The sequence below is a fragment of the Mus musculus genome, chromosome 2 (assembly GCF_000001635.26).
Source record: "Mus musculus strain C57BL/6J chromosome 2, GRCm38.p6 C57BL/6J".
In the NCBI taxonomy this organism is placed as follows: Eukaryota; Metazoa; Chordata; class Mammalia; order Rodentia; family Muridae; genus Mus; species Mus musculus.
In genome coordinates, this window is record NC_000068.7 from 78,986,392 (window position 1) to 79,014,080 (window position 27,689).

The 27,689-nt window shown below is 40.3% G+C and overlaps 1 long non-coding RNA gene across 1 annotated transcript in view; it reads left to right on the top strand.

The window, feature by feature from the left end:
- Positions 1 to 25,363, top strand: part of Gm37004 — a 39,166-nt gene extending 13,803 nt beyond the window's left edge. Inside the window, exon 2 of the long non-coding RNA XR_003953863.1 lies at positions 25,223 to 25,363. This is a non-coding gene — a long non-coding RNA (predicted gene, 37004). The remainder of the gene's footprint in view (positions 1 to 25,222) is intronic.
- Positions 25,364 to 27,689: the final 2,326 nt, after the last annotated feature.

Consider the following 27,689-nt stretch of genomic DNA (forward strand, 5'->3'; position numbering starts at 1 on the left):
TGTCCACCTTTGTTTCCTAGTTCTCATTATCTTCCATTTGAAATATGGTTGAACTTAATAAGCTAAGGAGAAATCCTCCAAATGGTACTGACAACCAGAAAGGAAAGCCACATTTTGACTCCTATTGAAAGACTTGCTAACCTTTAGCAGAAAACCACATAATATTTTCTTGCAGGTTAACCTCAAGTCTGGCACACAGTTTATATTACATATGGAGGTTTGCCACCAAATAGAGAAAATGTATTTCATTCCTCTCTCTTTTGCAAGTGCGAGTGTATTTCTGTTAGTGTATGGTATGCATGCATATTATTTGAAAATATATATAGTATATATAGTCGCTGAGGAAAATCAGATAAATACTAGGTTCAAACTGTGAAGGACTTAAAATCCAAGTAATGAAATAATCTGTGACAAGATAGTGACTAAGCCTGCATCAGTTCCACATGGGTTTTCAGTTCTAGTCCTGCCCTATAGATAATCACCATGCAATTGCCCTATCTACCGTCTAACCCTCCTAGTGTCTTTTGATTATCATAGGAGGGCTTAGCTATCATTTCATAAAAATTAAAGAACAAATTGATTTTGTTTCCCTCTACTGCTGCCACCCAAGAGCGGTCGGCCAGTGTGGCTTTCCTTAGGAGCATTGCATCTATAATTTACATGTAAAGCTATCACACACTTATCATCTCAGACAGAATGCCCGGGGATAATGTGGAAATTATGCTCTTTTGTGTAACTGGGCAGGTCTCCAAGATGAGTGCCATTTCTTGGAACAGCAGAATTCTCTTCTCACATGAGCTACATGACAGAGGAGTGTTACGCAGCTCACCCATGGATACTGGCAGCCAAATGACAAGGCAGAGTTCTGGTTCTGCATATGTAATTGGAAATCCCTGCCGTGCAATAACTTCTCAATGTTCACGATTGAAATTAATGTCTCACTTCTACTCGGAGAGACTCAGGCTGCCAGTGATCTAATTTTTTTTTTTCCTTTTGGGAGAGAAAGATTTACCTTAGAGGAAATTCTAAGGGATGTCTTATGTGCCTGTTTGTGGCAGGGAGGCATTCCTTTTATGTCTAGTTCTGCGAGATGTATGTATGCACTTAGCCTGTTTAGGGATGTTGGTATCTGTGCCTCTGTGTGCACACATGAGCTTTGCTCAGTTGCTGTGATATCATAAGGCAATGCCTTGGCCATCACAAAACCACAGTTGCTGAGCGGTCAAAGCATGGCGGCCAGTGCCCCCAAGGCAGTGGCTCTGGTCCAGCAGATACTAAAGTCAAGGACATTGGTGATTTTAGAATTATTATAAGATGTGTTATCTAGACTTCTCTGGAGTCCATGCATGTATTTTCTCCTCCTTTAGCTTGAGTTCCATAGTTTTGCCACTTTTTAACCTAATTTGGTATAAATGGTATTTATCTGTACCATTTTCCTAGTAAAAATGTGTTTCGATGGAAAAATTTCCAGTGTTGTTTTATAGCAGTACTGAACAAGGACTTTCACCTGGAGGGAAATAATACCAATTATTTGAGGAATTGGCATTTTGACTGTTCCCTCATGAATTTAAATGTGTGTGGAATCCACCATTTTACCCACCATTAACCTTTACTAGGATTCTTTAGAATATTCCAAAAGGAAAGTGCCTTTATATGAATGAGCTGCTGGGCAACAACAGGGGAAAAGTGTATTTCATGAGAGCCAAGCTGTTTCTGAAGCACCTGTAAAACCTCCCACTCAGCTACCGTGCTCAGAGCTGCAGTCGCCATGTGGAAGGCAGGCAGCCTCCTGACTGACTTGTGTGCAATCACTCTTAATCTTTGTCTTAGGGTTGCCATTGCTGTGAAGAGACACCATGACCATGGCAACTCTCATAGAGAAAAACATTGCATTGGGGCTGGCTTACATTTTCAGAGTTTTAGTCCACTGCTGGCATGCTAGCTTAGCGACATGCAGCAGATGTGGTGCTGGAGAGGTGCCTGAGAGTCCAACTTCTGGATCCTCAGAGAGCAGGAGGTCACTGAGACACACTTCCTCCAACAGAGCCACAGTACTTCAACAAGGCCACACCTCCTAATAGTGCCAGTTCCTATGAGCCTATGGGGACATTTTTTTTTTTTGCTTCTTTTTAGTTAATTTATTTTTTTTTTACACTTCATATTTTATCCCCCCTCCTTTCTACCCTCCGACTGTTCCATATCCAATACCTCCTCCCTAACCTTCTGTCTTCCTGTAGATGTTCCCCCCGCCCCCACACCTGACCTCTAAACTCCATGGGGCCTCCAGTCTCTTGAGGGTTAGGTGCAACATCTCTGAATAAACACAGACCCAGATGTCCTCTACTGTATGTGTTGGGGGCTTCATATCAGCTGGCGTATGCTGTCTGTTTGGTGGACCAGTGTTTGAAAGATCTCGGGGGTCCAGATTAATTGAGACTGCAGATCCCTCCTATAGGATTACCCTTTTTCTCAGCTTCTTTCAGCCTTCCCTAATTCAACAATAGGGGTCAGCTGTTTCTGTCCATTGGTTGGGTGTAAATATCTGCATCTGACTCTTTCAGCTGCTTGTTGGGTCTTCCAGAGTGCAGTCATGCTAGGTCCCTTTTTGTGAGCACTCCATAGCCTCAGTAATAGGGTCAGGCCTTGGGACCTCCTCATGAGCTGGACCCCACTTTGGACCTGTCGCTGAATCTTCTTTTTTTCAGGCTCCTCTCCATTTCCATCCCTGTAATTCTTTCAGACAGGAACAATTATGGGTCAGAGATTTTATTCAAACTACCACACTCCCCCTTAAACTGCTTTTCCCAGGCAGAGGTTATCATCAAGGCTCTTTATTTCCTCAAGACTCACCAAGTGCCCATGCTTACACTTCTTCAGCTCTTACGATTAGTCTGTCTTAGATGGCTGGGAGCTTGGCTTGCTGGACCAGCTCCTATCATCCTTGCCGGCTCTCCTTCTGGGCATCAGTCTCACCTTCTCTCTTTCACTCCCATCAAGGGTCCATTTCCCCTCCTATCTCCCTTTTGTGTTTATACTAGAAATTTCTCTTCAGGGCAGTCATCCATCTCTCAGATTTTCCCTCAGCATTATAATTAGATTTTTCCCTTAAAGTTACATCCCTCTGGCACTTTTTTTTTCTCATTGAGATCACTCCTTATAGCTATATTTTAACTTTTTCCTCCTCTGTAATAACTTTGGTTAAGCTTTATTTTTCTTTCCCACAGATAGTGTACAATTATATCTTTCACATTACAGCTCAATGTGATGCTTAGCATGAAATAGAGATTGTAAAAGTACTATTATTTTTCTCCTCATATGCCAGCAAGATTTTGCTGAAAGGACCCTGATATAGCTGTCTCATGTGAGGCTATGCCAGTGCCTGGCAAATACAGAAGTGGATGCTCACAGTCATCTATAGGATGGAACACAGGGCCCCCAATGGAGGAGCTAGAGAAAGTACCCAAGGAGCTGAAGGGGTCTGCAACCCTATAGGTGGAAGAACAATATGAACTAACCAGTACCCCCAGAGCTTGTGTCCCTAGCTGCATATGTAGCAGAAGATGGCCTAGTCGGCCATCATTGGGAAGAGAGGCCTCTTGGTCTTGCAAACTTTATATGCCCCAGTACAGGGGAATGCCAGGGTCAAGAAGTGGGAGTGGGTGGGTAGGGGAGCAGGGTGGGGGGGGGCGGAGGTATAGGGAACTTTTGGGATAGCATTTGAAATGTAAATAAAGAAAATATCCAATTTAAAAAAATAAGATGAGTGAAGCAATCAGGTCACATGGGGGAGAATTTAGAATAAACTCACTATTATCATTATTATAATGGTTACAAGACCTCTTAGCTTTCATTAGATGTTTTGGTGACCAAAGTCAACTTGAGAATAGGAGTCAGTCACTCAAGTCACATCTTGATAGGCAATGCAAACCAAGGCTTATAAAAGAAGAGGACTCTGGAATGGCCTCTGGTCTTTTTGGACTTTACAAGTAAGTAAAAGAATTGGCCAGCATGTCTAAGTCCCTTGTATTATACATTACACTAACTCTAAGCCTGAGATAACTCATGAATCATTTCTACCTGTCTTCTGAGATGTGGGCTCTTATCCCAACTCTATTCCTTGGGAAATGGGAGACTGTTTGTTTGAAGTTATAGAGTTGATTGTATGTGTTCAAGATGCACACGGGGTTGAACAATTCAACAATTGTATTGTCTTTTCTTTTTAGAAGAAAGCCATCAACAACTTTGCATTCTGCTTACCAAACAGGGACAAAAGATGAACACTTGTTACAGTATAATAAAGGAAGAGAAGATGATAGCCTACCTTATTCTTGCATTGCCTTTACAGTTCTTTGAATCCATATAATGAGCTCTTTTCCTTTGTCCTCTCCCTGCCTCCTTTTTTTTTTCTCATCCACCCCCTTTCATCACCCCTACCTCACCCACACTTTTTGAATCATGGTCTTTCTATATAGCCAAGATAGGCCTTGAATTGGTGATCCTCCTGCTTCAGTCTCCCAGGCACTGGCGACCTGGGAGATGGCACTGGATCATAGTGTCCAGAATGGTAGACTTCAAAGCTTAGTACTGTGTTCATCACTATGGTTTTGATACTAGTAATTATCAAATGAATGCCTTGTATTTATATAGCATTCTTAGATGCTTCAGCTTGCACAAGGAATTTAATTCTGAATGCCTTGTAAGGTAGAAATCAGAGTTCCCATGCTAAAGTTGTTAAGGCAGAAGCAGCATTCTCAGTGATAGCAGATAACTAAGCCAGGGACCGACACTAGCTTTTCTGACTCTATACTGGCAGTGTCATTACAGAGCCTCTTATTTACTTACAACTAGGGAGTGGCCTACTCTGGGGTGCACATATGTAAGCAGGGTCTGAGCTCCATTAAATAATGCTAAAAACATTTGTTGCAAAGTGCTCTGTTTCAGCAAACTTTGCCGTGAAATTTTAGAAAAATTCATTGAACAGGGGACTGTTTCCAAGGACTCTGAGAAACTATACCCGTAAAATCTCCCCAACATGATAATCTAAACACAAGCTGAGAAAGAACAACACCAGCAGACATGCCAAAGTGAACAGGAAATAGCACATGGGGCCTCCATCCTACCCAAAGAACTATAAATAACTGAGGAATACTCCAAGAGAGGTGGCCTTCACCAGGGAAGAGAACACCAATTTCTTGTCCAATGCAAAACAGTTGACCCCAAAAATATGTGTACAAGAAAGATTACATAGACTGAGCAGGCTATATTTAGAAACATATATGTATATCCATATATGTATGCAATAACAATTAAGAAAAAAGAAGTCATGAACTTGAAGAAAAGCAGAGATGGATATATGGGAGGTTTTTGAGGGGGAGATATGAAGAAAGAAATGAGTATATTATAGGCTCAAAAATAAAAAAAAATTAAAAAATGAGAAAAAAGAAATAATGGTTCTTTACAGAACTTTGCCCATCAAGATACATACATACATACATACATACATACATACACACACATGTGTATATCAACTTTATATTTTCATATGAGTACTGTTCGTTGCTTTAAGGCTGGCAATGAATATCTTATTTAGATCACATTAATACAGATATCTTGTAAAAATTATCTCAAACTGAGTTTAATCCTCTGGGGTTTTTTATGTTAGCTGTTGGGAGTAACAATAAATGCAGAACATCTATATCAATGGTAAAACAATTAAAATAGCATCATCATGATGGGTATGGCAGAAATGATGGAGTTTTATTACATAGGAAAGAAATGGCTTTGGGGCCTCCCATTTTCACTTTGAAGGCCCCAGTGCTGGTGTGTATTGAAATTTGCCCCACATGTAGGGAGAGTGAACTCAGAGAAGACACCTTTGGTTTCCCAGTTGAATAGGGAAAGGTACAGTGTGCTTTGAAGTTCAGGTCAGGTTTTCATTTTTTCCACAGTATGTTTTATTGATGTACAAACTTATCACCTCCCTCACGGTTAGCAAGATAAGAAATGTATGGTTAGATACAGTAGCATAGAGGGAAAAAGTCAGTTATTCCAAGTTCATTTATTCCAAATGTAAACTGCTGAGATCAACCCAGGTCATCTTGGAGGATGGCTGTGTAAGATCAAAATTCCAGGAGATCTTGTTCATACATTCTCAGGTGGCTGCTCAAAAGTTGCAATAAATGTCTACATATTGTTTTGCAAAATGCAGCAGTTCTTTCTTTTAACATTTTTGACCTTTAAATTTTTCATTAAAGATGAAATGAAGAAGCAAATTATAAACACCCTTCCATACAAAAACTTAGAAACATATCTGTTTGTGCTCCTCCCTCAGTGTAGATTTTTTTCTGAGGTTGATTAAGCCTTGTAGATGTGGAATCTGCAGCTTAGCTGTAGAAGCCTTTACTGTTTTTCTGAGGAAAAACCCCAAGGCTCTGGCATATAACAGTGACACAAGCCCACAAGGCCTGAGATGATGTCCTGCTCACCCTCACACAGGCCTTTCATTCTTAATTAATGACAAGCTACATGATGTCCCCCGTCCCACCTTCTGCTCACTGATATTCTATGTGGGATGATGTTACTATGGTGTGATCTACAGGTTTATCAAGTGTCTCAAGGGCATCTACATCACATTACAAGGAGTGATAGATCAGCAGTTCCTAAAATGGTCTTAATGACAGATTGAAGTATTCTTTAGTCACAATCAGAATGGCCCAGGTAGCATCAATGAGGAAGAATTAGATGACACCATACACCTTTATTGATTCAGCTTGGTATGGATGGCTGTACTCTATCTTTTTTTGATTTCATTCTCAGTTCCTTGTAATGCTTGAATAACAAGACCTTTGAGGATGTCTGTCCCAGGGAAAATTACTGAGCCTAAGGTAAGTTTTACTTCAAGTGGATGGTGACTGGCTTTCTCTCAGGATCTTGCAGGAAGAGTGGAATGTATTTACTGTCATTCTTATCACTAGACATGGCCAACTGAATGTCCCATGCTGGCTTTGTTCAGTTGGGTTTCCATCCCTCTAATATAAAATGTGTTGTGCTTTTTTGCTTATTTTGAGTTCAAAAGCATAGAAATCAGTGACATTAGGGGGGTTGTAGTTATAATGGAATAAGCCATTACAACAAGAGGTACACAGCTTCATGTTTTGTGGTACAGGAGGTTTGAACCCAGGCATGACTTTCATTCTTAAGCTCCTCAGAGCTGAGGGCATTTACTCTATATCACTTCTTTTTCTTTTGCAATTTTTAAAGATGACATAATTTCTGAGTAGAGCATGCAAGTGATTCAATAACCAGAACACATAAGGATCTCTGTAAAAGTCTCTTCTGCTTCCCTTGCCAATGTGTAATTCACATACATCCTTCCCAATCCTGCCAAAGAGTGACCCTTCTTATAGGTTTTCAATGTGTTCTTTAAGAAAACAAAAGTATTCCTATTTATGTGGTACACCTGTGTAGGTGTATGCACAGATATGTGTAGGCCCTATAGAAGCCAGGAAACACCATCTGACCTCCCGAAACTGCAGGAGATACAGGTGGTTATGAGTGGCCCAACAGGGGTGCTGAGACCCAGAGTTGGACCCTCTGAAAGAACAGTAAATGCCCTTTTCTATTGAGGCATCTCTCCAGCCTCTCCTCTCTCTGTGTAAAGAGATTTATGATTTATTGCTGCAATCCAGTCTGAGTCTGTACATGTTTTATTCTTCAAAATCCTCATAAATGGTAAAATAACATTCATGGATTGGTACACTGGTTATTCTTACTTAATATAGCTAAGCTTCCTCTTTAGGCAATACTAATTCACAGGACTTCATGGAATTATGCTTGGAAGGGTGAATTCTAAGATGAGACTTCTGACTTATAGAATCTTCCTCAAATAACAGTGTGGAAAGCATGGTGATTGGCTTTAAAGACTGGAGTAAATCAGTGAAGGGAAATGGTAGCATATTTTGGTCTTGAAGAGGAGTCTTCACACTATGTCCTGATTGGACACACTGTACAGCCTGCTAATGTCTATTCTTTTTTTCTAATAAAAATGTTGTGTGTGGACGTATTTACCTCTCCCCCACTGACCACAGTGTGGGCACTCTGGTCTATGGCTCGATCTTCAAGAAAGTCCGTGCTCTTGTCATCAAATCTGCTTTCGTGATCTACTGAAATCAAGTTGCTGCAAAGTTGGTGTGTGTCACAGACGCTTCAACACCCAGGCCTCGTCTGCCTGTCTCTGTTCTTTGGAAGTGTTTGTCGTTTGGAGAGAAATCATCAGATTTGTGTGTTTTGTCCTAATGTATCCAGCACATTTCCAGCAGAGTTTGATATAGTTTCCTGTTACTAATGACAGAAAACAAAAATTGAAACCTAATTTTAAAAATACAGAAGTTATAGCCCTAACATTAAAAGTGCATTATACAGAGAACCATTTGATATTCCTTAATTCTCCATTTAAAAACGCACATCCTGTTCACAGATAGTGTTTCAGATGGTTTTTAGTCATGTAAATTATTTCTCTCCTGACTGTGTAATTACATGATGGACTGATTTCTAGAGTATCATATACTTAATGTGGGTTTCTAAAAAATGCTTTAATCATATAATTGCTAGTTTATCAAGTAGAAAATATAGGTCTGACAACACTATCATTATGTCATTATTTTCCACAAAAGACTGCGAAACACACTGAAGAGGCCATTATGAGGGAAATAGTAGTTTTCTATGGTGTCTAAATTTGCAAGGATTTAAATCAATAAAAAGAATAAATCAGAAAGGGTCTAAATATAAAGTGCTTAAACTCTACCCAGGCATCATATCTCTGTTTAAAACCAGTACAGACAAAGGAAAAGAAGTATAAGAGCTGAGCAGAGACTGGTAGGTGATCTAGCCAAAGAATGACACTAGCATTGAGTAAGAGACTCCCTGGGTTCTGTGAGGAAGTAGAAAAGACAGGCAATGCACTTGGGACTTCCTGTTTGTATTCTAATCCAGGCGCCTTGCTCTTGTGCTACTTATTCTGACTATACCACATTTAAGTGTGATTAGAATAATCATTTATCAATGAGCATATGGCATATACCTATAATCCCCAGCACTGAGTGTGCCAAAGAAGGGGTACCACAGAGAATTCAAGGCCAGTGAGGGCTACATAGTGAGGTCAAGGCCAAGAGACCAGTCTGGGATACACAGCAAAGCCTTCTCTCTCTCTCTCTCTCTCTCTCTCTCTCTCTCTCTCTCTCTCTCTCTCTCTCACACACACACACACACACACACACACACACACACACAAACTAAAACTAACTATCAAAGAATCATTTATATTCATTTGGTTTCCATCCAGTAAAACAGGGGAATATATTCTAGAATGAATAGATGATCAAATTCAAATTCAGTCATACATAATTTAAAAATTACCAAACCATTTTTTTTAAATTTAATGAATTGCAGAGCAAATGAACATCTGTTTCCAACGAAGTCTTGTAAAGATGAAGGCAAACTGCTTCCTTTGTAGGCTTAGGATAAGAAAGAATACTTCTAAAAAGTTTGTTCTCAGGGTAGTTCAGCTACATACACACACAAAGGTGTCACAAACACATACGTACACACCACAAAGATGCCACATGATTGGTTGTGTTACTTGTGCCTCCGTGCTTGCTTCCACTTGGTTGGTATGATGGTTTTGCCTTGTACTCTATACACACTGTTTTCCTTGTGATTTTGGATAGTGAAAGACAATACTCTGAGATAGTTAAACCCATACTCCTGATAGGAGTACTTCAAATTAATTCTATAAGCCGAGCAAGTGCCATTTAGTGAAGTTCTTTATACACACTCAAAAGGTTCCCTATCCCCCTGCTAACTGAGAGAGAAAGCAAAGAGTCAGGACCTGCAGATCTGAGGAACAGAGACCGAGTAGCATGCCTGTGAGGTGTTTGGTACAGTGGAGTCTGTAAGGGGCTAATCAGGTCTCACTATCAAAGCAACAAGCTCCACAGACTGCCCTTTCTTCTTTGTTGGTATATTATCTTGGAGTAAGGATGCCTAAACAATGTAGCAACGGCCAGATCACAGCCTTACGCTGAAATATGAACATTATCCTGAAGAGAACAAAATTGTTTGGGAATTCTAAATCCTCAATTTCTACTTAATTAGCTCTTCCAAATTTTTTACTGCTTATGACATGAAAAGAAATGGAACCTTAAGCAGATCAAATAATTATATTGTATAATTTTCTAGCTTCCTCACTGATCTTCAGAAAACTAATGGGAAGATATGATAATTTTGATCTCTATAGAAAGTGAAGTGGATGGAGAAAAACAGAATGATAGATTCCTGGAAGAAAAAAAAAAAAGCCATGGGTTTTCGCCCAGCCTTGCAGCGAGGAGTGCGCAGGCACAGACTGCTCAAGTTTCTCGGGTAATTACTGAGGGCTTCTAAAGAAGCAAAAGGTTCATTTGAGAAACTCACTTGAAGATCATTAATTAAACCCATGAGGTGGTTTTACTTTTCATCGGAAGTCATTCGTGATGAGCAGATTATTATTCCAAATCTACAGTGAAGGAGTGGCGTAGAAAGGATAAATATACAGATGGGTGAACTAAAAATGGAAGAGACAAAATAAATGATAGCTTTTCCTCAGCTGAAACAACAAGCGACTATATAAGAAGTTAATTAATAATGAAAATTACAGGGCAGTCGTAAACTAGGGAAAAGAAACTCCTTGAATATTTGAAGTGTTCGCCATCAGCTCCACCCTGTGACCCGTACCCCACACGGCTTGCTGATGTCAAATGCTTTATCATCCCTCTTAGACATAATGTCTGGCCCTTGGGAAGAAAAGCTGACTGTCATTCTTCCTGGTTCAACTCTAAGCCAAACACAGCAGAATTCTAAGATATCAAAACTGTTTAACTTGAATTCCAAGTTGTCCTCAGCCATAACCCAACAAGGACATACAGGTCTTGGCATCTTAGGATCTTTATTACTTGTGATTGTTGTGGGAATTCTTCCATTTGGGGGTGTGATTCTTTCTTTCTTTCTTTCTTTCTTTCTTTCTTTCTTTCTTTCTTTCTTTCTTTCTTTCTTCATTTTATTTTCTTAATCTTCTTGGTGAGAGTTCTTTTAGGAACCACAGCCGTGAACATGTGACTAATTTATCTTTCACCGGACTTTACACCTTTTTCTTTGAGCATTTATGTTCCATTCACACCTATTACTAAACTGCATCTTTTCCCATACCCACCCTTTTGTTAGATACACATTTTTTCCTCACCCCCTGTTAACTTGGCTTCACAGTTGACTTTGCATCCTGCATCCCCCACCCCTGACTCCCCCATGCCCCATGCCCCAACCCCTACATCCCCACCCCCCACCAAGCTCTTTAGTTTTTTGCCTCAGACTCTCTGCCCTGTATCACTTGTTAGCTGGCACAGTGAAACTGCTGCTCTGCCCAAAACTGTACAAAAACAATGACATTTCTGTTGGAAATCGCCACTAGACATACCAGACTAAGGAGGAATGATATAGATAAGAAAAAAATTCATTTCTGGCAAGTTATGACCTCAGCTTAAGGAGGAATATCCAGGCAGCATCTTGCACAGTGGCCATTTCAAGCTGTCTTTTTCATCTGTTGTAGAAAATAAAAACAGATATTTCAAACACATATGTTTGATTAATTTTTTTTTACAAGATGAAGAAAAACATTTTAAAAGAGTTCCTTTACAGGGTAGAAATCTGACAGATACTATTCTAGTCAGTAATTAAGGCATCAACATCCAGTGTCATGTTGGTAGTATATATATGGCATATATAATATATATAGTATATATGCATAGTATATACATGGATATATATGTGTGTATACAGTATTATATTATACACACACACACACACATATATATATATATATATATATATATATATACACACACATACATATTTCACCTTGATAAGACTGATGAGGGGGCTAGCGAGCTCTGTGCTTTTTCTTCTTCAAACTCATAGCTCCGGTCTAATTAGGACCATAGATTATTTAAATCCACAAAATGTTATGTTTTTTTCTTCCTTCCTTCCTTCCTTCCTTCCTTCCTTCCTTCCTTACTTCCTTCCTTCCTTCCTCCCTCCCTCCCTCCCTCCCTCCCTCCCTCCCTCCCTCTCTTTCTTCTTTCTTTCTTCTCTTTCTTTCTTTATCCTTTTTAAAATGAGAGAGACTTGCTTCATAGCCCAGGGTAGCCTGGAACTCATGGTGACTCTCCATTCAGCCCCTGGAAGATGGGATTTTAGATTTATGCTGAGAAATAATGCTTCTTTTCTTTTTAAATCAAGAACTTCTTCCAGCCTTCCGTATTTCAATATACCATTTCATTAGACTATGCACTGTGAGTGTATATGTGTGTACAAATTCATTAGTGTGTGTGTGTGTGTGTGTGTGTGTGTGTGTGCGCGCATGCACGCACGCGCGCACACGCATGAGGTAGCATTAGGTGGTTTCCCTATCAGTCTCCACCTAATTTGTCTTTCCTTTCATTGAAAATAGATTCTTATCTCATACATTATATCTTGATTACAGTTTCCCCCCATTCTACCCCTCCTAGTTCCTCCCCCACCTTACCTCTGCTCTGAATCCACACCCTTTCTGTCTCTCATTAGAAAGAGATAACAACCAGATATGACAAAACGAAATATAATATAAAACAAAAAGCATCACTTGGAGGTTTGATGAGAAATGAAAAGAGGCCAGAGAGTAGTCCCAAGAATCAGAGACACATTCATTCACATACTTCTAAAATACTAAGCTAAAAGCTCTAGCATATATGCAGGAGGCGTAATGCAGACTCACGTCAGTCTGGTGTTTACTGGGTCTTTTTGAGTTCATAAGAGCCTTGCTCAGTCCATTCAGAGATTCAGAGGTACTTTTTCCCCTGGTGTCCTCTATCCCCTCTGGCTCTTACATTCTTTCTACTTCCTTTTCTGAAGTGTTTTCTGAGCCAATGGTGTACATCCCATTTAGAGCTCTCTCTCTCTCTCTTCCCCTCCCCACACCCCCTCTCTGCATAATATCTGGATGTGAGTGTCTGCATCTGCCCCCAACTCCTGCAAGAATAAGCCTCTCTGATACTGCCTGAATAAGGCACTGCTCTAGTAGTATAATAGAACATCACCAAGAGTCATTTTATTGCTTTTTTGTTTAGATCAGTGTTTGCTCTCTAGTTTATCTTATCTCTGGTTCTGAGTCACCCGAGCAATCTCAGTTACGTGTTCCATCACATGGAATGGACTTTAAATCAAATCAGATATTTGTTGGCTACTTCCACAAGTCCTGTGCCACCATTGTCTTCGAATATTTTGCAGGCAGGACAAATAGTAGGTCTAAGGTTTTGCGGCTGGGTTGGTGTTTATGATTCTCTTTTGGTAACCTGCAGACTATCTTCATACAGCAAAGACAATAGAACATAGGAGTTAACTCTTCATGAACATACCAGTTTGACTTCTTCATGGTTAATGAGATTTGTAGTTGTTGTCCTCAGTGCTGAAGCCCTGCTGTGAGTTTGCTGAGAGAAACCTATAAGTTCTATCATCTTGGTAACAGCCTGGGTTGTGTAGGGGATTTCTATGGAACCTCACCTTGGCCAACAGCTCATTTGAATGCAAGTGAGTCTCAGTACTGGAAGAGACAACCAGATGGGACTCTGTCTCCCCTAGCATTAGGAGACCTCATTAGGACCCCTTTCACATATTTTCAGAAGTTTCCAGTGCACTAGGTTTTCATACCATCTCTCAAATGCCCCTCGGTTCCAGATGTCTCTCTCTGCATTCTCTTCCTTAACCCTATTTTCCCTCACACTTTCCACCGATCCACCTGTTTCCTTCCCCGAGCCCCAGTTATCCACCTTATTTATCTAACACAGATTCTCCTATAGGAGCATATTTGTTTGGCTTGGGTAAGTGGCCAGCTAACTCCGGAAATCCACCTGTTCTCCTCATCCTCCAATGCTGGGTTTACAGATGTGTGCAACTGGGGATCTGAACCCAGGGACTCGCGCTTATGTAACAAGTCATCACCGACTACTTCATCCCAGCTCCTAGACTATAGACATTTTAAGAACAAAGTTTATTGGCTTATTTCTGTTTTGTTGTTTGTTTGTTTGTTTGTGTGTGTGTGTGTGTGTGTGTGTGTGTGTGTGTTCATTTTTGGTTTTCAAGACAGGGTTTCTCTGTGTAGCCCTGGCTGTCTTGGAACTCACTTTGTAGACCAGGTTGGCCTTGAACTCAGAAATCTGCCTGCCTCTGCCTCCCGAGTGCTGGGATTAAAGGCGTGTGCCACCATGTCCGGCCTTTATTTTTGTATTTTAATCTGTATTTGTTTTATATATTTTTGTAATGTTGAGGATTGATCCCAGTGTCTTGTGAATGCTAGGCAAGTGCTCTACCCCCGAGCTATATTCTTAACACTAACACTATTTACTTTTGTCCAACAGAAGCAAGCTTATCCAGGCAAAATATTAAGTTAAGCTCATTTGCTTTGAAAACGAATTAAATGGTCCATGAAGAAACTATATGCTTCTATTTATAGGCCAAATGTTTATAATGCATAAAATCAAGAGTGTGAAGGTTACTTATTAAAGACTTGTAGCTTCTGCTTTAATATAATCACAGGATAATTCAAACCATATACATTTATGTAACTTGGGTTAGTATAAAATATTTAATACCTAATGTAGCACAAGAAACAACCAATCGTCAGGGACACAAGTGACTTCCCTGGTGCCATCTAGCAAACCATTCTGGGTTTGTAATGGGATATTCAAGAAGACTGGAATATATTTCTGTGGTAGTCTTTAAAAATAGGACAGTTGAGATGTGTTATATGTAACATGACAGTCTGTAGTGATTTCCCAAAGCACATCTGAGTCTTGTACTGCTCTTAAGCTCTTAGAAAATGCTCTTGAGTTCTTTAGTGGAAGGTATATGTGCGGAATGAAACTATAAATGATTTACAACATTTTAAGTGCTTCAGGGAATGAGCTATGCTATACCAGAGGGTTATTGTGGTATAACCTCATTAGATATCTATTGCTTTGCTTTGGAAGGCCCAGAAAGTTGACAGCTCCACCCACATAGTAATCATGATGGAGCTGCTGTGTCTATGAAGCAGTTACAGAGAAGAGAAAATGCTTCTCAGGATGTACACTTGTATGTGTCAACCAGGAAGAATCTTGAGCTGACTTCAGCAGACACAATGCGACGTGAGCCTGGCCAAATTGTTACCTCCATAGCTTTCCGTATAACTGCCTCAATATCTTAAGGGCTAAATTTTAAGCATAATATCAATTTTCTGTCTTGGTCATTTAGTAATTAGTCATTCCTTGGGTCTGTTTCTTTTAGTGTAACTACATACTCGAAGTAATATTCAAAGAAATGACTGTAGGAACAAATGGCATGTTAGCCTTTGTTGTTGTGGGAGGAAAAAGGGTGAACAAAGATGATACTTCAGGATTTTGCTTTTGACCTTGACTCAGGTTAGAATCCAGAAAAATTACCACCGCTGTGGGACTGTGAATCTTCATGATTGGGATAAACACATTTGTTATATGCCAGAGGACACTGACAGTATGAGTGCTCAAGACTCAACCAACAGTGATAAGATTTACCAACAAAGTTAAAATGTGTTCACAGATGTTGCCTTTTATTTGTAGTACATGGATTATTCATTTGGAAAGATATAGAATAGGAGTTGTTGACATTATTAGGTGTATAGAGAAAAATGTTGGAATTTATTTTTATAAATCAATAACAATATGATTCCAGCGAATCTTATTGGCCACTTCAAATGGTGACTGCCTACTCATCTGTTTGGATCAGATGAAAGTTTATAGGGATGAAGTGAATACGCTCCCAGGACTTTAGCTGCTTCTGATGATGAAGACATCATGAGCTCTATTTACAAACAGCTGTGTTAGAATTCTGTAGAAGAATACAACCAAGAAAGTCCATGCACATTCATGAACACACACCATACATATGTGTATATGTGATATATATATATATAATATATATATATTATATATATATATGCATGTGTGTATATAACTGTATAAGTAGACTCAATAAATATTATTTTGTCTGGCAGATTGGAGTCTGTGTGATCCCTCTGTATGCTGGAGAACTAGAAACCTGGTGCTGATTAGTACCGGAAGCTGGATGTCTCAGAACAAATGGGAGCAATGGTTTAGCTCCAGTGGGAAGCTAAGGGCCTGGAAAAATCCCTGGATGATCCTGCACTGAGGGCCAAAAAACCAAGGAAACCACTAGTGAGCAGAAACATGCTGTTATAGATGTGTTAAATACATTTTTAAAGGCATAGTTTACTCTCTTATAAGGTAAAGAGAACAGTTTACTAGAAAATGAAGCTTCAGCCTTCACAGTTTTCTTCAGTTGAAGATGTTTTTCTGTATCTAGAAAACAAAAAATAAATTTAACTCCATAGTTTCTCTGAAGAAAATGACTGTGGGATATAGTATGGCATTGTGTGTATATGCTTTTCTATAGTGCCTTGGTTTAGAGTATGCTAGTGGCAAGATTTATATTTATCTAACATTTAGCTTGAATATCTTATCTTCATATGGAGACACGGGTAAAACTGTTAATTATAATGGAAAAGTGAAATGACTTTTATTTCCCTAGGAGACCTCTCCTTGATTTAAAGGATGCAAAGGTCTTAAGAGAGCTACTAAAAGGACTAGTCTCTAAGTCTAAAACCTATACATACAAGATTATTTAAGCAAATGTATCCAGACAAGGTGAGAGAACCCCGATTCTCTAAGAAAGGAGATGAAATTATCAGAAATATTCAAAAATAATGCAACAGTTACTTTTGTTTGGATGTCATGAGATCTGCACAAAGAATATTAACACAGTGCTTCGCAAAGTCTACAAGTCAGCCCAGGATCTTACGACAATTCTAGTTCTTGTTGTGGGACCCCATTAGACCTTGGGTGAGGAACTGGGGAACGGAAATTCCCTGATTTCACTTCAGGTTGTTTCCCTCCTTCTCCTCAGTTATTTTTAAAAGCAGTCAGTCCAAACCAGGTCAGAGAACACTGAGATGCTGAAAGGTTAAGGTGAAGGACAGACTCTGTAAAGCTTTGCTGTGGTGGAGTTAACTGAAAAGAGCTTCATTGCTCTTTGCCTTGTTCATGGGCTGAAATGTAAATATGCTAATTGGTGACATGGATTGCCCTAAGTCTTTTGCAGGCCAACATGCCTTTATTTGGAAATTGATGGCTAAGAAGTTGGATTTTCTACTCAACTACACGTTTATCATTTTCAACATGTCTCTCAGTAATTCAATAGTAAGATAAACTATTTTTGTTGGGTTGAAAGAAAAAAAACCAGGATATAAACAAATAATTCAATAGCAATGAGATGACTTCATTCTGACTTATTGAATGATTTCCCCCTTTGTAATTAAGTGGCTTCTTATTGCCCTCAGACATATGAGTGTCTCATGTGGCCATGTGACATGGCTGTGTCAGGACCCAGCACAGCCCTGGGAACACAGGGGCACCTGGGTCTACTCATCCCACACACAGTCTTCTGCTTTAACCATCTTTGTGTTGCTTTATCTTTTTAAAATTATTTTATTGATTTACATTTCAAATGTTGTCCCCCTTCCTGTTCTCCTCTCCACAACACCCCACCCTTTTCCCACCCCCTTTGCCTCTATGCTCCCCACACTCACCCACTCACGCCTCACCCCTTTAGCCTCCCCCTTCTTTTTTTTAAATCATTTTATTTGTTTACATTTCAAATGATATCCCCCTTCCTGGCTTCCCCTCTACAAACTCTCCCATCCAATCCCCCTCTTCCTTTGCCTCTATGAGGGAGCTTCTCTATCTACTCACCCACTCTGGTCTTCCTGCTTTAGCATCCCCCTATGCTGGGGCATCAAATCCCCACACAATCCATCACCTCCCCTCCCATTGATGCCAGATAAGGCCATCCCCTGTTATAAATGTAGCTGGAGCCATGGATTCCTCCCTGCATACTCTTTGGTTGTTACTTTAGACCCTGGGAGCTCAGGGTGGTCCTGTTAGTTGGTATTGTTCTTCCTAAGGGATTGCAACCCCCTTCAGCTCCTTCAGTCCTTTCCATAGCACTTTCATTGTGGTCCCCAGGCTCAGTCCAATAGTTGGTTGTATCTGCATCTGTTTTAGTCAGGTGCTGGCAGAGCCTCTCAGGGGACAGCTATACAAGGCTCCTGTCAGCAAGCTCTTCTTGGCATCAGCAGTACTACCTGGATTTGGTATCTGCAGATGCAATGGATCCCAAGGTGGGGTGGGCCTCTGGATGGTCTCTGCTCCATTTTTTGTCCCTGTCTTTCCTTTAGACAGGAACAATTCTGGGTTAAAATTTTTGATATGGGTGGGTGGTCCCATCCCTCAACTGGGGATTGTGCCTATTTACTGGAGGTGGTCTCTACAGCTTCTATCTCCCCTTTGTTGGATATTTCAGCTAATGTCTTCCCTGTTGGGTTCTGGGAACTTCTCTCTTTCCTGGTGTCTGGGACTTTCTAGTAGCTACCCCCAGTTTCCCATCCCCCACAGCTATATATTTCTTTTCAGTTGTAAACAATGTGCCCCACTGCAGGACCCACCCTGCCCTTAAAGCTACAGCTCAGACTTAACATGTGGTTTGTATTTTCATTTCCTGAAGAGCATTTGTTTTGAGGTTCCCATGCTGTTGACTTATTCAGAGAGTCTTTGCAAAACAGCTTGACATGAGGTCTCTGGTAAACAAACTGCCACAAAAACCTTTATCCAATTATCATTAATGTTCAGGGACGAGCTGCTTAACTCCATTTTCATTTGCTGTGAGCATTTGAAAAGCTGAATAATCAAAATCTAAAGGATTCAAACCAAAGAAAAAATGCTTATGATGTCCAACAATCCTTGAATAACAGTAACAAAATTAACATGGACACAAAGACATGTCATACATACTTTCGAAGAAATTAAGGCATATGTACATAATTTAACAGATTGGTAACTTTAATGTATGTAATTTAACAGATCAGTAACTTTAATATTATGAAAGAATAGATTTAAATCACTATTATAAGAGATGACAATGGACTGAGTTTTTAGAAACTCATCACTGTTGTGTTCCTGTGAGGGAGTGTTTGAAGTGCTTCAGGAACAGTGAAATCTCCTTGATAATTCTTGACACATGAACCTAACACTTCAAGAACAGAAAACAGTAACTTACCAGGCATAAGACCCAAAGGTAACAGTTTCATCCCATCTTTGGCCAGACCCAAAAATCATGTCTTTGGTTTTATCTTAGGGAGAGGTCAGGAGTGCCAGCCAGGAGCTCTGATTTCCTGCCATCCCAGTGTTCTCCTAAATGAGCATCCCTAAATGGAACTATATGGACACGATCAGATGTCAGGCTGGACACAGACCATCTTTAGAAGCATTTCTGGATATTCATAATAGAAATGTGTTCTATGTATTCTCTAACATCAACCCATCTCCTAAATGATTTTCCATCTCCACTCCTGAGGGTGAGTGTTAGATAGACACTGTGGCCTTGGAGGCCACTGAGGGTGGCTATCTTCTTCTTTGTCATCTTTTAACCCTAGGACTCATTTCCTCAGCAGCACTAGAAAGGAATATACCATGCACACGTACATCATGCCTGCTCCTCCTTAGACCTTACATCCAAAGCACACAGTTCCTCTGTCCCTGAGTGGAGACATGCCACTTTGGTCTGCTCCAAAGATTGGAATAATCCATAAAATTGTCTGTTCCTTTAAGAGTTATTCCAATAGGGTCTTTCAGTTCCCTGGTCTCTCTCTCTCTCTCTCTCTCTCTCTCTCTCTCTCTCTCTCTCTCTCTCTCTCTCCCTCTCTCTCTCTCTCTCTCTCTCTCTCTCTCTCTCTCTCTCCCTCTCTCTCCTCCTCTCTCCTCTCTCCTCTCTTCTCTCTCCTCCTCTCTCCTCTCTTCTCTCTCCTCTCTCCCCTTCCCCCTCCCATTCTCTCCCTCGCACTCTTCCTTCCCTCCTTCCTTCCTTCAGACACTGTCCCACAACCTAAGTTTCCCCTGACACTTTGGGCTTTTTCACTCTTTCTCTTATGCCTCACCTCCCTTTTCACATATAACTGTTTTCGACCTCCATGGTGTTTTTCATGGACACTGGCCTTCTCTTTTCTCCTTTCCCTTCTTCTTTCTCACAGAAGCTGACAAGATTTATAGCTCCCAAACTCCAGTAAGTTGCCCTTGGGCTTCCTTCTCTTTTGAATTCTTTTATTAACAACACTGAGAACTGAAAAGAGAAAAAAATGTGTGGTTTCCCAGATAATAGCTTCAGGCTTAGGTGTTAATAAATCCTATTAGTTGTTGAGACTCCTTACCCATTGAACTCTGGTCTCTCTCTCTCTGGCCTGTCCTCTAAAATGATGCCCCTGGTCTCCAAATAAAACTACATGAAAGTTTGTACTAATCAATGTGAACTTCATACTACTGTTAGTGAGATAGCTCAGAGTAAACTGTGGTTCAATTTGTTTGAGTAACAAACATTAAAAGGCATCTTTGGATTAAGATACTTCTAAGGACCATAAGAGAAATGGATTGTAGTGTTATTTTCTTTGATATTTTACAGTCAGTTTAGGAATCATGACTTGGATAATTCCCTGTAGAGAATAGAGATTGTGTTGTACTTACAATTCATTTCAAGACAGTTATGAAACTAGGATTCTGACTAGATATTTCTTATGTATAAGGCATACATTAGTGGAGAAAACAATGGAAGCACTGAAGCACACAAGCAATTGATGAATGAGTGATGGCCAACTATAAGCAGACTTCCATCTTTGAAAATAAGAATTGCATTCAGGGAACTGGAGAGGTAGCCCATTGGTTAAGAGCCCTGGCTTTTCTTTTGAGAACCAAGGTTCAATTCTCCATACCCACATGGGGGCTCTCAACTGTCTATACCTCAAGTTCCAGGAAATCCAAGGCTTTGACAGGGTCCATGCATGTAAATGGTATGTTGACAACATGTGCAGGCAAAATATCCGTACATATAAAATAATTTTAAAAATTACCAGGCAGTAGTGGCACACGCCTTTAATCCCAGAACGTAGGAGCCAGAATCAGGCAGAACTCAGTGAGTTCCCAGCCAGCCTGGTCTACAGAGTGAGTTCCAGGACAGCCAGGGGTACACAGAGAAATCCTGTCAAAAACAAACAAATAAACAAACACCAACCAAACACACAGACAAAAAAAAATCAGAATTGTATTTACATAAAAACCATAATACAAAAGAACACATTTCATAAACATCTGCTAAAAAAGCCAAGATGTTTGTTTATTTTATTCTTAAAAGTTAATGGTAAGAGTGAGAGTTGTAAAATCATCAGAGGGACCTGTTTACTGAGAAATGTTCATTATACACTTGCCCTTCAGCTCCTCTACTGTCACAAGCAACAGAGCTTCAAAGTTTGTGATTTTTAAATTTATATCTACAGCATAAGTCTTTTTAAGTGCTCCTAGAATCAGATTTCTCCTTTGTAAGAGTAATAATAAATATATGTTAAAAAAAGGAACTAGAAAAAAAACATAGTTTTCCCTTGCCTTTGGTAGAAACACAGATGTAATATTTTTGTCTTAGAAAGCCTCTGCATTTGATTGAGAGAGTAGATGAAAGTGGTGAGGGTTGTCTGACAAGAGGACAGACAAGGGACAAGAAACTAGTAGGTATGGGGTTCCTTTTTCCTGTGAGCAAGGCTGGCCTTGGGAGGTTACCTGGTGCTTCATGATGGTTCATAAGGGTCCTGGCTTTAGAGTCACGATTCCAAATGTTGAGTAATTGGGATTTCTTGTTTGTTTGGTTTTGGTGGTTTATTTATTTTTTTCCAAGACAAAATTTCTTTGTATAGTAACCCTGGTCTCCTGGACTCTTTTTTTTTTTTTTTTTTTTTTTTTTTTTTTTTTTTTTGTAGCCAGGCTGACCTCGAACTCACAGAGATCCACCTGCCTCTGCCTCCAAAGTGCTAGGATTAAAGGCATGTGCCACCAAGTCTGGCTGAGTAGTTGTATTTTTGATCTTGCGATTTGTAAGAAAAATCCTGTTAGCCCAAGGAATTTCCTGGCTGCCAGTTTCTCAACTCTCATCTAAGACCCAAGTTCTTTGGGGCAGGTTATTTCTGGGTCTTCCAATCATGGGAGATGGTCAGATCTTAAGCACAAGGAGAGGTCTTGCTGATCCTGTAGTGTCCTTGAGCATTAAATAAGAAATACATTGCTCAGGGTAGAGCAGCTGCTCATTTACTCTAGAGTGGGGATCTGCTCAATGCCTTTCATCTGCACTGGGTAAGAGCCAGCCTCACAAGAAGGGAAGAAGTCCTCTCCAATGTACTGCCCTCAGCAGAGTGTGATGTGTTGATTAGATGGGACGCCTGATTAGCTGTAGCATACAGTGAGCACATACATCACTCAAAGAGGCCAGACCATACGATCCACTGGGTTTTTTTTTTTTTCTTCTTCTTCTTCTCTTGAGCCCAAGGAAGTAGGGCAGCCTCAAATACCTACCAGTAAACAGCAGAAACTGGGCAAGATAAGGCAATATTTCATATTCTAGTAATACGTTTTAGTGAAAGTAATACTTTTTACTTGCTTTTTTTGGATTATCAATCCTTATTATATTTTACATTGAGAATTGACAAGTACTTAGCCTGTACTGTGCCAAGATATTTATTTAGTTGCTAAGATTATGTACTTAGCTAAGGATCTATCAAATTCAGAGTAGGTTTTTAGTAGATGGGGGGAAGGGGAGAGAGAGAGGGGGGAGGGGGAGGGAGAGGGAGAGGGAGAGGGAGAGAGAGAGAGGAAGGGGGAGGGGGAGTGGGAGGGGGAGGGGGAGAGAGAGGGAGAGGGAGAAAGAGAGAGAGAGGGAGAGGGAGGGAGAGAGGGAGAGGGAGAGAGAGAGAGGGAGAGGGAGAGGGGGAGGGAGAGGGGAGGGAGAGGGTAGGGAGAGGGAGAGGGAGAGGGGGAGTGGGAGGGGGAGGGGGAGAGAGAGGGAGAGGGAGAGGGGGAGTGGGAGAGGGAGAGGGAGAGGGGGAGGGAGAGGGGAGGGAGAGGGAGAAAGAGAGAGAGAGGGAGAGGGAGGGAGAGAGGGAGAGGGAGAGGGGGAGTGGGAGGGGGAGAGAGAGGGAGAGGGAGAGAGGGAGAGGGAGAGGGGGAGTGGGAGGGGGAGAGAGAGGGAGAGGGAGGGGGAGTGGGAGAGGGAGAGGGAGAGGGAGAGGTTGAATGAATAAATGAATGAATATTGGAAGTAAATTTTGGGCCATCAAAATAGAGGATAATTCTGAAGACAGTTCTGGTAAGGCCAAATAATCCTACCAGGAGCTGGGGAAGGGTTCCTGCATCTTGCTCTCCTTCCCCTGTTGGCTGTTCAGGAGGCTATCAGAAGGAGCAGTCTGAGAAGGACTATCCATCAAGCAAATCAATGACAGGGTACCATGAGTCATCTGGACACAGTGTGGCTCCAAATGTCAAGGGCAAGCTTGGAGCACAGTTCCAGCCAACAGCTTAGGTTACTCTCAACTTCGTGATGCCTCACCTTCTCAGTTGGTTCTGTTCTGTGTCAGAAACAGGCTGAGGTGGGGTGGAGAGAGAATCTGTGAATGTTTAAAGGCTCTTGCCAGACAAAGGGAAAGAGATAGCTCCACTGCTGGGAAGGGAAAATACCCTGTGTTGTTTATGTAGGCAACACACCGGTTTAAGTAAAAGGAGTTTCCATAGCTTGTTAAGAAAATTTTACCAGAAAATTAAACCTTTATTCTCTCTTATCTCGTATTTATCTTTGCTACTAACCCACGAGCAATAATACTCAGAAATCTTATAAAGTACTATGGCCTGTAAACTAACTCATGAATGTAATATGTTTGGACTCGGGAAATCTATTTTTCTCCCTTACATGGTACATGGAGAACACTGTATTTTCTTCCAACTAACTTTTGGAAGCTCGCTGGCAAAGCAATTCAGCACAGCTAGCAGCTCCTTTCTGGAGACTGGGACTGTTGTGATGCCAAGAGCATTAAAAACATATGGTCTTCCCTGTTTCCTGCCTTGTGCCTTCCTTGAAAGTGTTTATATTTGCTTGTGCTAAAATGCATTAAGTTTCATAATCCTGAGCAACCTTCTGGTACACAGATTCACTTTTAAACAGCACAACTGGGAAAACAGAAGTTTTTGCTCTCCCCCACCCCATAAAAAAGGGCTTTCTTAGGTAGCTGTGCATTTTGTACAACACAGGTGCCAATTTTGAATTTTTAAATGTTCAAATTTCAAAGCAACTGTTAAGACAAAAATCATCTCTATAGTGTCTCTTTTTCCTCTCCCAAATAGCTCATATTCACTGTGAATAAATCCTAGTTTATCTATGACTTACCACCCCAATATTGAGACCAAAGTCGGTGCTCATGTCACTTTTGCATCGTCATTTCTAGAACATTCCATGATGTTTGTGATTGTGATGGTGTTTCCAGTGCATCTCATTCCAGTGGGGTGAGATGGCTCAACCGAAGGGGGTTCATTGTCATATATGACCATAAAGTGTCTTCTCTTCATATACTAATGAGTCTTCGGAGCACTGGTACTACCATTTACCTCCTCTGCAGCCAGAATTAGTAACATAGCCCTCTTTCCCAAGCCACTGTCCATTTAAGCCACCAAAGACAGGGAAATCATTTTATATTACATAGAAGTTATATTAAATTAAACTTTCAGTAGAGTGAGCTAGCTGGACAAGATTTTTATTTTTATTTTATTGTGTTATGTGCACTGTCACTTCTTTGTATTTTAGACTGTGTTTTACTAATACAATCTAGTATGGCCTTGAACTCATGGCAAGTCTCCGCCCTCAGCCCCCTAAGCATTAGTGTTGTATGTCCTGGCTTGCATTGTGATTTTATAGGATACCAACCATCTTTTTCAATCTCTTGCATAGTTTTTCCTTGTTTTGACTGTTGGAAATTTTAGCTTCAAAGTACCTGGTGTAAAATGTGATTATAGCATGTTTCATGGGGATACTAGTCCAACATACCCTTATTGTATCCAGAGTTTAAAGCTTTCTATTTTTGCCCCATTGTAACACTTATAGAGTGAAATATCTCAGCAATGTTTTAATTTCTGAAATATTGAAATTGTGTCTCTTTCAGGGAGTGCCAGCATACACAACAAAGGAAGATTTGAAGACACACAGTTCCTGTCCTTACATTTATGGCAACATTGATTAAAATTATCATTGTAATTCCAATGCCTAAATGTTTATTTAATAAAGAATTTGGTTTTCCAAGGTCCATAATTTGTGAGTACTGTGCGCCAACTTTCAAAGAAAATGGTTTAACTTGAAATATTAAAAAAAATGGGAAACCAGCTTGACTCTCAGCACTTTGGAATTCATTCAAGACTCAAATTGTTAAAAAGTGATTCAATCTGCTCACTGTCCTGGGTTTGTCGGGGATTTTGCACCTGTAGTAAATTGAAAAATCAGGAATGACTGTATTGTTAGAACATTTTCCAATTGGATCATTAAGTCCTTTCTAGAGATTTCTTTTTCTTTGCAAGATGGCATGCACAGAGTGTTTCTTCTCTTTCGAGAAGACAGTAATAACAGCAACAAAGAAGCAATCATTTTTAACATGTTAAAAACTCCCACGTGGGCAGCATATGCCTTCACAAGGTCAGCACACTTTAAAAGGGATTTAACTTTATGGAGGCTACATGGCCACAGGGATGGGTCTATTGGGCCAGCAGTCATTAATATGATGAAATCATCCTCACACAAATGCTACCTAGAATAGAAACAGGTCATCCAGCACCTTGCTAAAGTGAGGTGATGAATCTAATAAGCTGAAAAGCAAGAGAGAACAAGGAGCTGCCAAATGATTTCGTTTGAATAGGATATTACATGTAAAGGGCCCTAATCATGAAGAGAATATTTAATAAGATTAACATTTTCTAGCACTACTCCAAATGGTCAGATCTGTTCTATGGTACCCAGGCAAAGACACTAAGAATAATTCTGATTATCCAGTTTTATTATGTATTGTATTGTATTTAAAGAAGAAAGATTGGAACACGTGACAGGTACATGGCCATGTATTTGTCTCCTTGTGAAGTCTTAATGTTCGGAACTCAGCTCTTACTGGTAGATCCTAACTGCCTAAGTTCAATTTGTCACATAGCATCTCCAAGGGTTCCCTGCCCATTCTTTAATTCATAAAGTGGTTTGCATTTTGAACATATTTCCTTGTCCACAGTCATACCCAGCCAGGGGAATAGACTTCTGAGTCTAAAATTGAATGATGGCAATTTGGAGCTTAGGGAATTGTCAACATTTTTAGAGTGGAAATCCAAAAGGACCTTAAACCTATGGATATATATCACAGTTTAATTCAGGCCAAGTATTTCAAAACACATTTTAAATTCCTAATGTTTAAAATGATGTAACTAAGGTACTGTTGAATAGAAACATCTTTCTGGCCCATGTTACAAGCTGTTTTGGAGGACCTCCAGATGACCAGAACTTACTTGAACAAAAACAATAGGTGTATCTATGGAGAAAAACAAAACCTTATATTTGAATAATTACTTTATTTTTATATTTGTTGAATCTAGTGCTAGTTCAGTGAGGAATCAAGAAACTAGGTCCATAATAGGTTTGGCCTCAACTAGGAAGTGTTGAAGGACCACAGTGAGCCACAGAACCAAACTGAGTCTTCTGATTTCTGATGTTGCAGTGTTTTGGAGAAAGGTTGCCCCAGTATTTCTTGTCTCAATGAGACAGTTTTGACAAACATCACAACCTAGGTTGGGGCTGGTTCTGCCGAGGAACTAGCAGAAGAGGAAAGGCCCCCCAAGAGGCTGTGTGTGAAGACCTCAAAGGAGCCTCTGTGGCTTTCCTGGCTTGTTCATTTAAAGTTGTGTGTTGTTCTTGGGAGTCAATCTTTAGCCTTATGCAAAATGATACTTTGTAAAATTGGTGCCATGTTTTGAAAAGAAAACTATCAAAGCTAGTTTTGCCCAAATACTCAAGAGTATGGAGCCATTCCCTGGAGTTTTGGGTTTTTTTTTTTTGTTTTTTGTTTTTTGTTTTTTGTTTTTCCTACCAAAGGCAATATTTCTTTTAGGCTTGGGGGTTATCCTTTTTAGTTTATGTGTCTGAGTGTTTGGCCTGTATATATGTGTGTTCATTATATGCATGCTTGGTACCCACAGGGGTCAGAAGAGGGTACCAGATCCACTGGAACTGAAATTACAAATGAATGTGAGCCACCATGTGGGTGCTGGGAATCAAACACTATTCCTCTGTAAGAACAAGTGTTCCTATCTACTGAGCCATATCTACAGCACCAGGGCAACCCTCTTAAAAAATCATTATCTCTCCTTCTTCCAGCAGCTATCAAATACCAGTAGATCTTGGTAGTGGTGGGACTTCCTGCCCAACTCAGTCCTCCATGTTAGGATTTTGTCTGGCTCTATCTCCCATAGGTTCTGTGCTCCTGTAAGTTGTCTTCTGATCTCCAAACATCTACTTTGAGACTGTTATGAGTATTTGAACACACACAGTTACACACCTGTAACTTTTTTTAAACCTGTTTTTAATGATAGTTCTTAAATGTT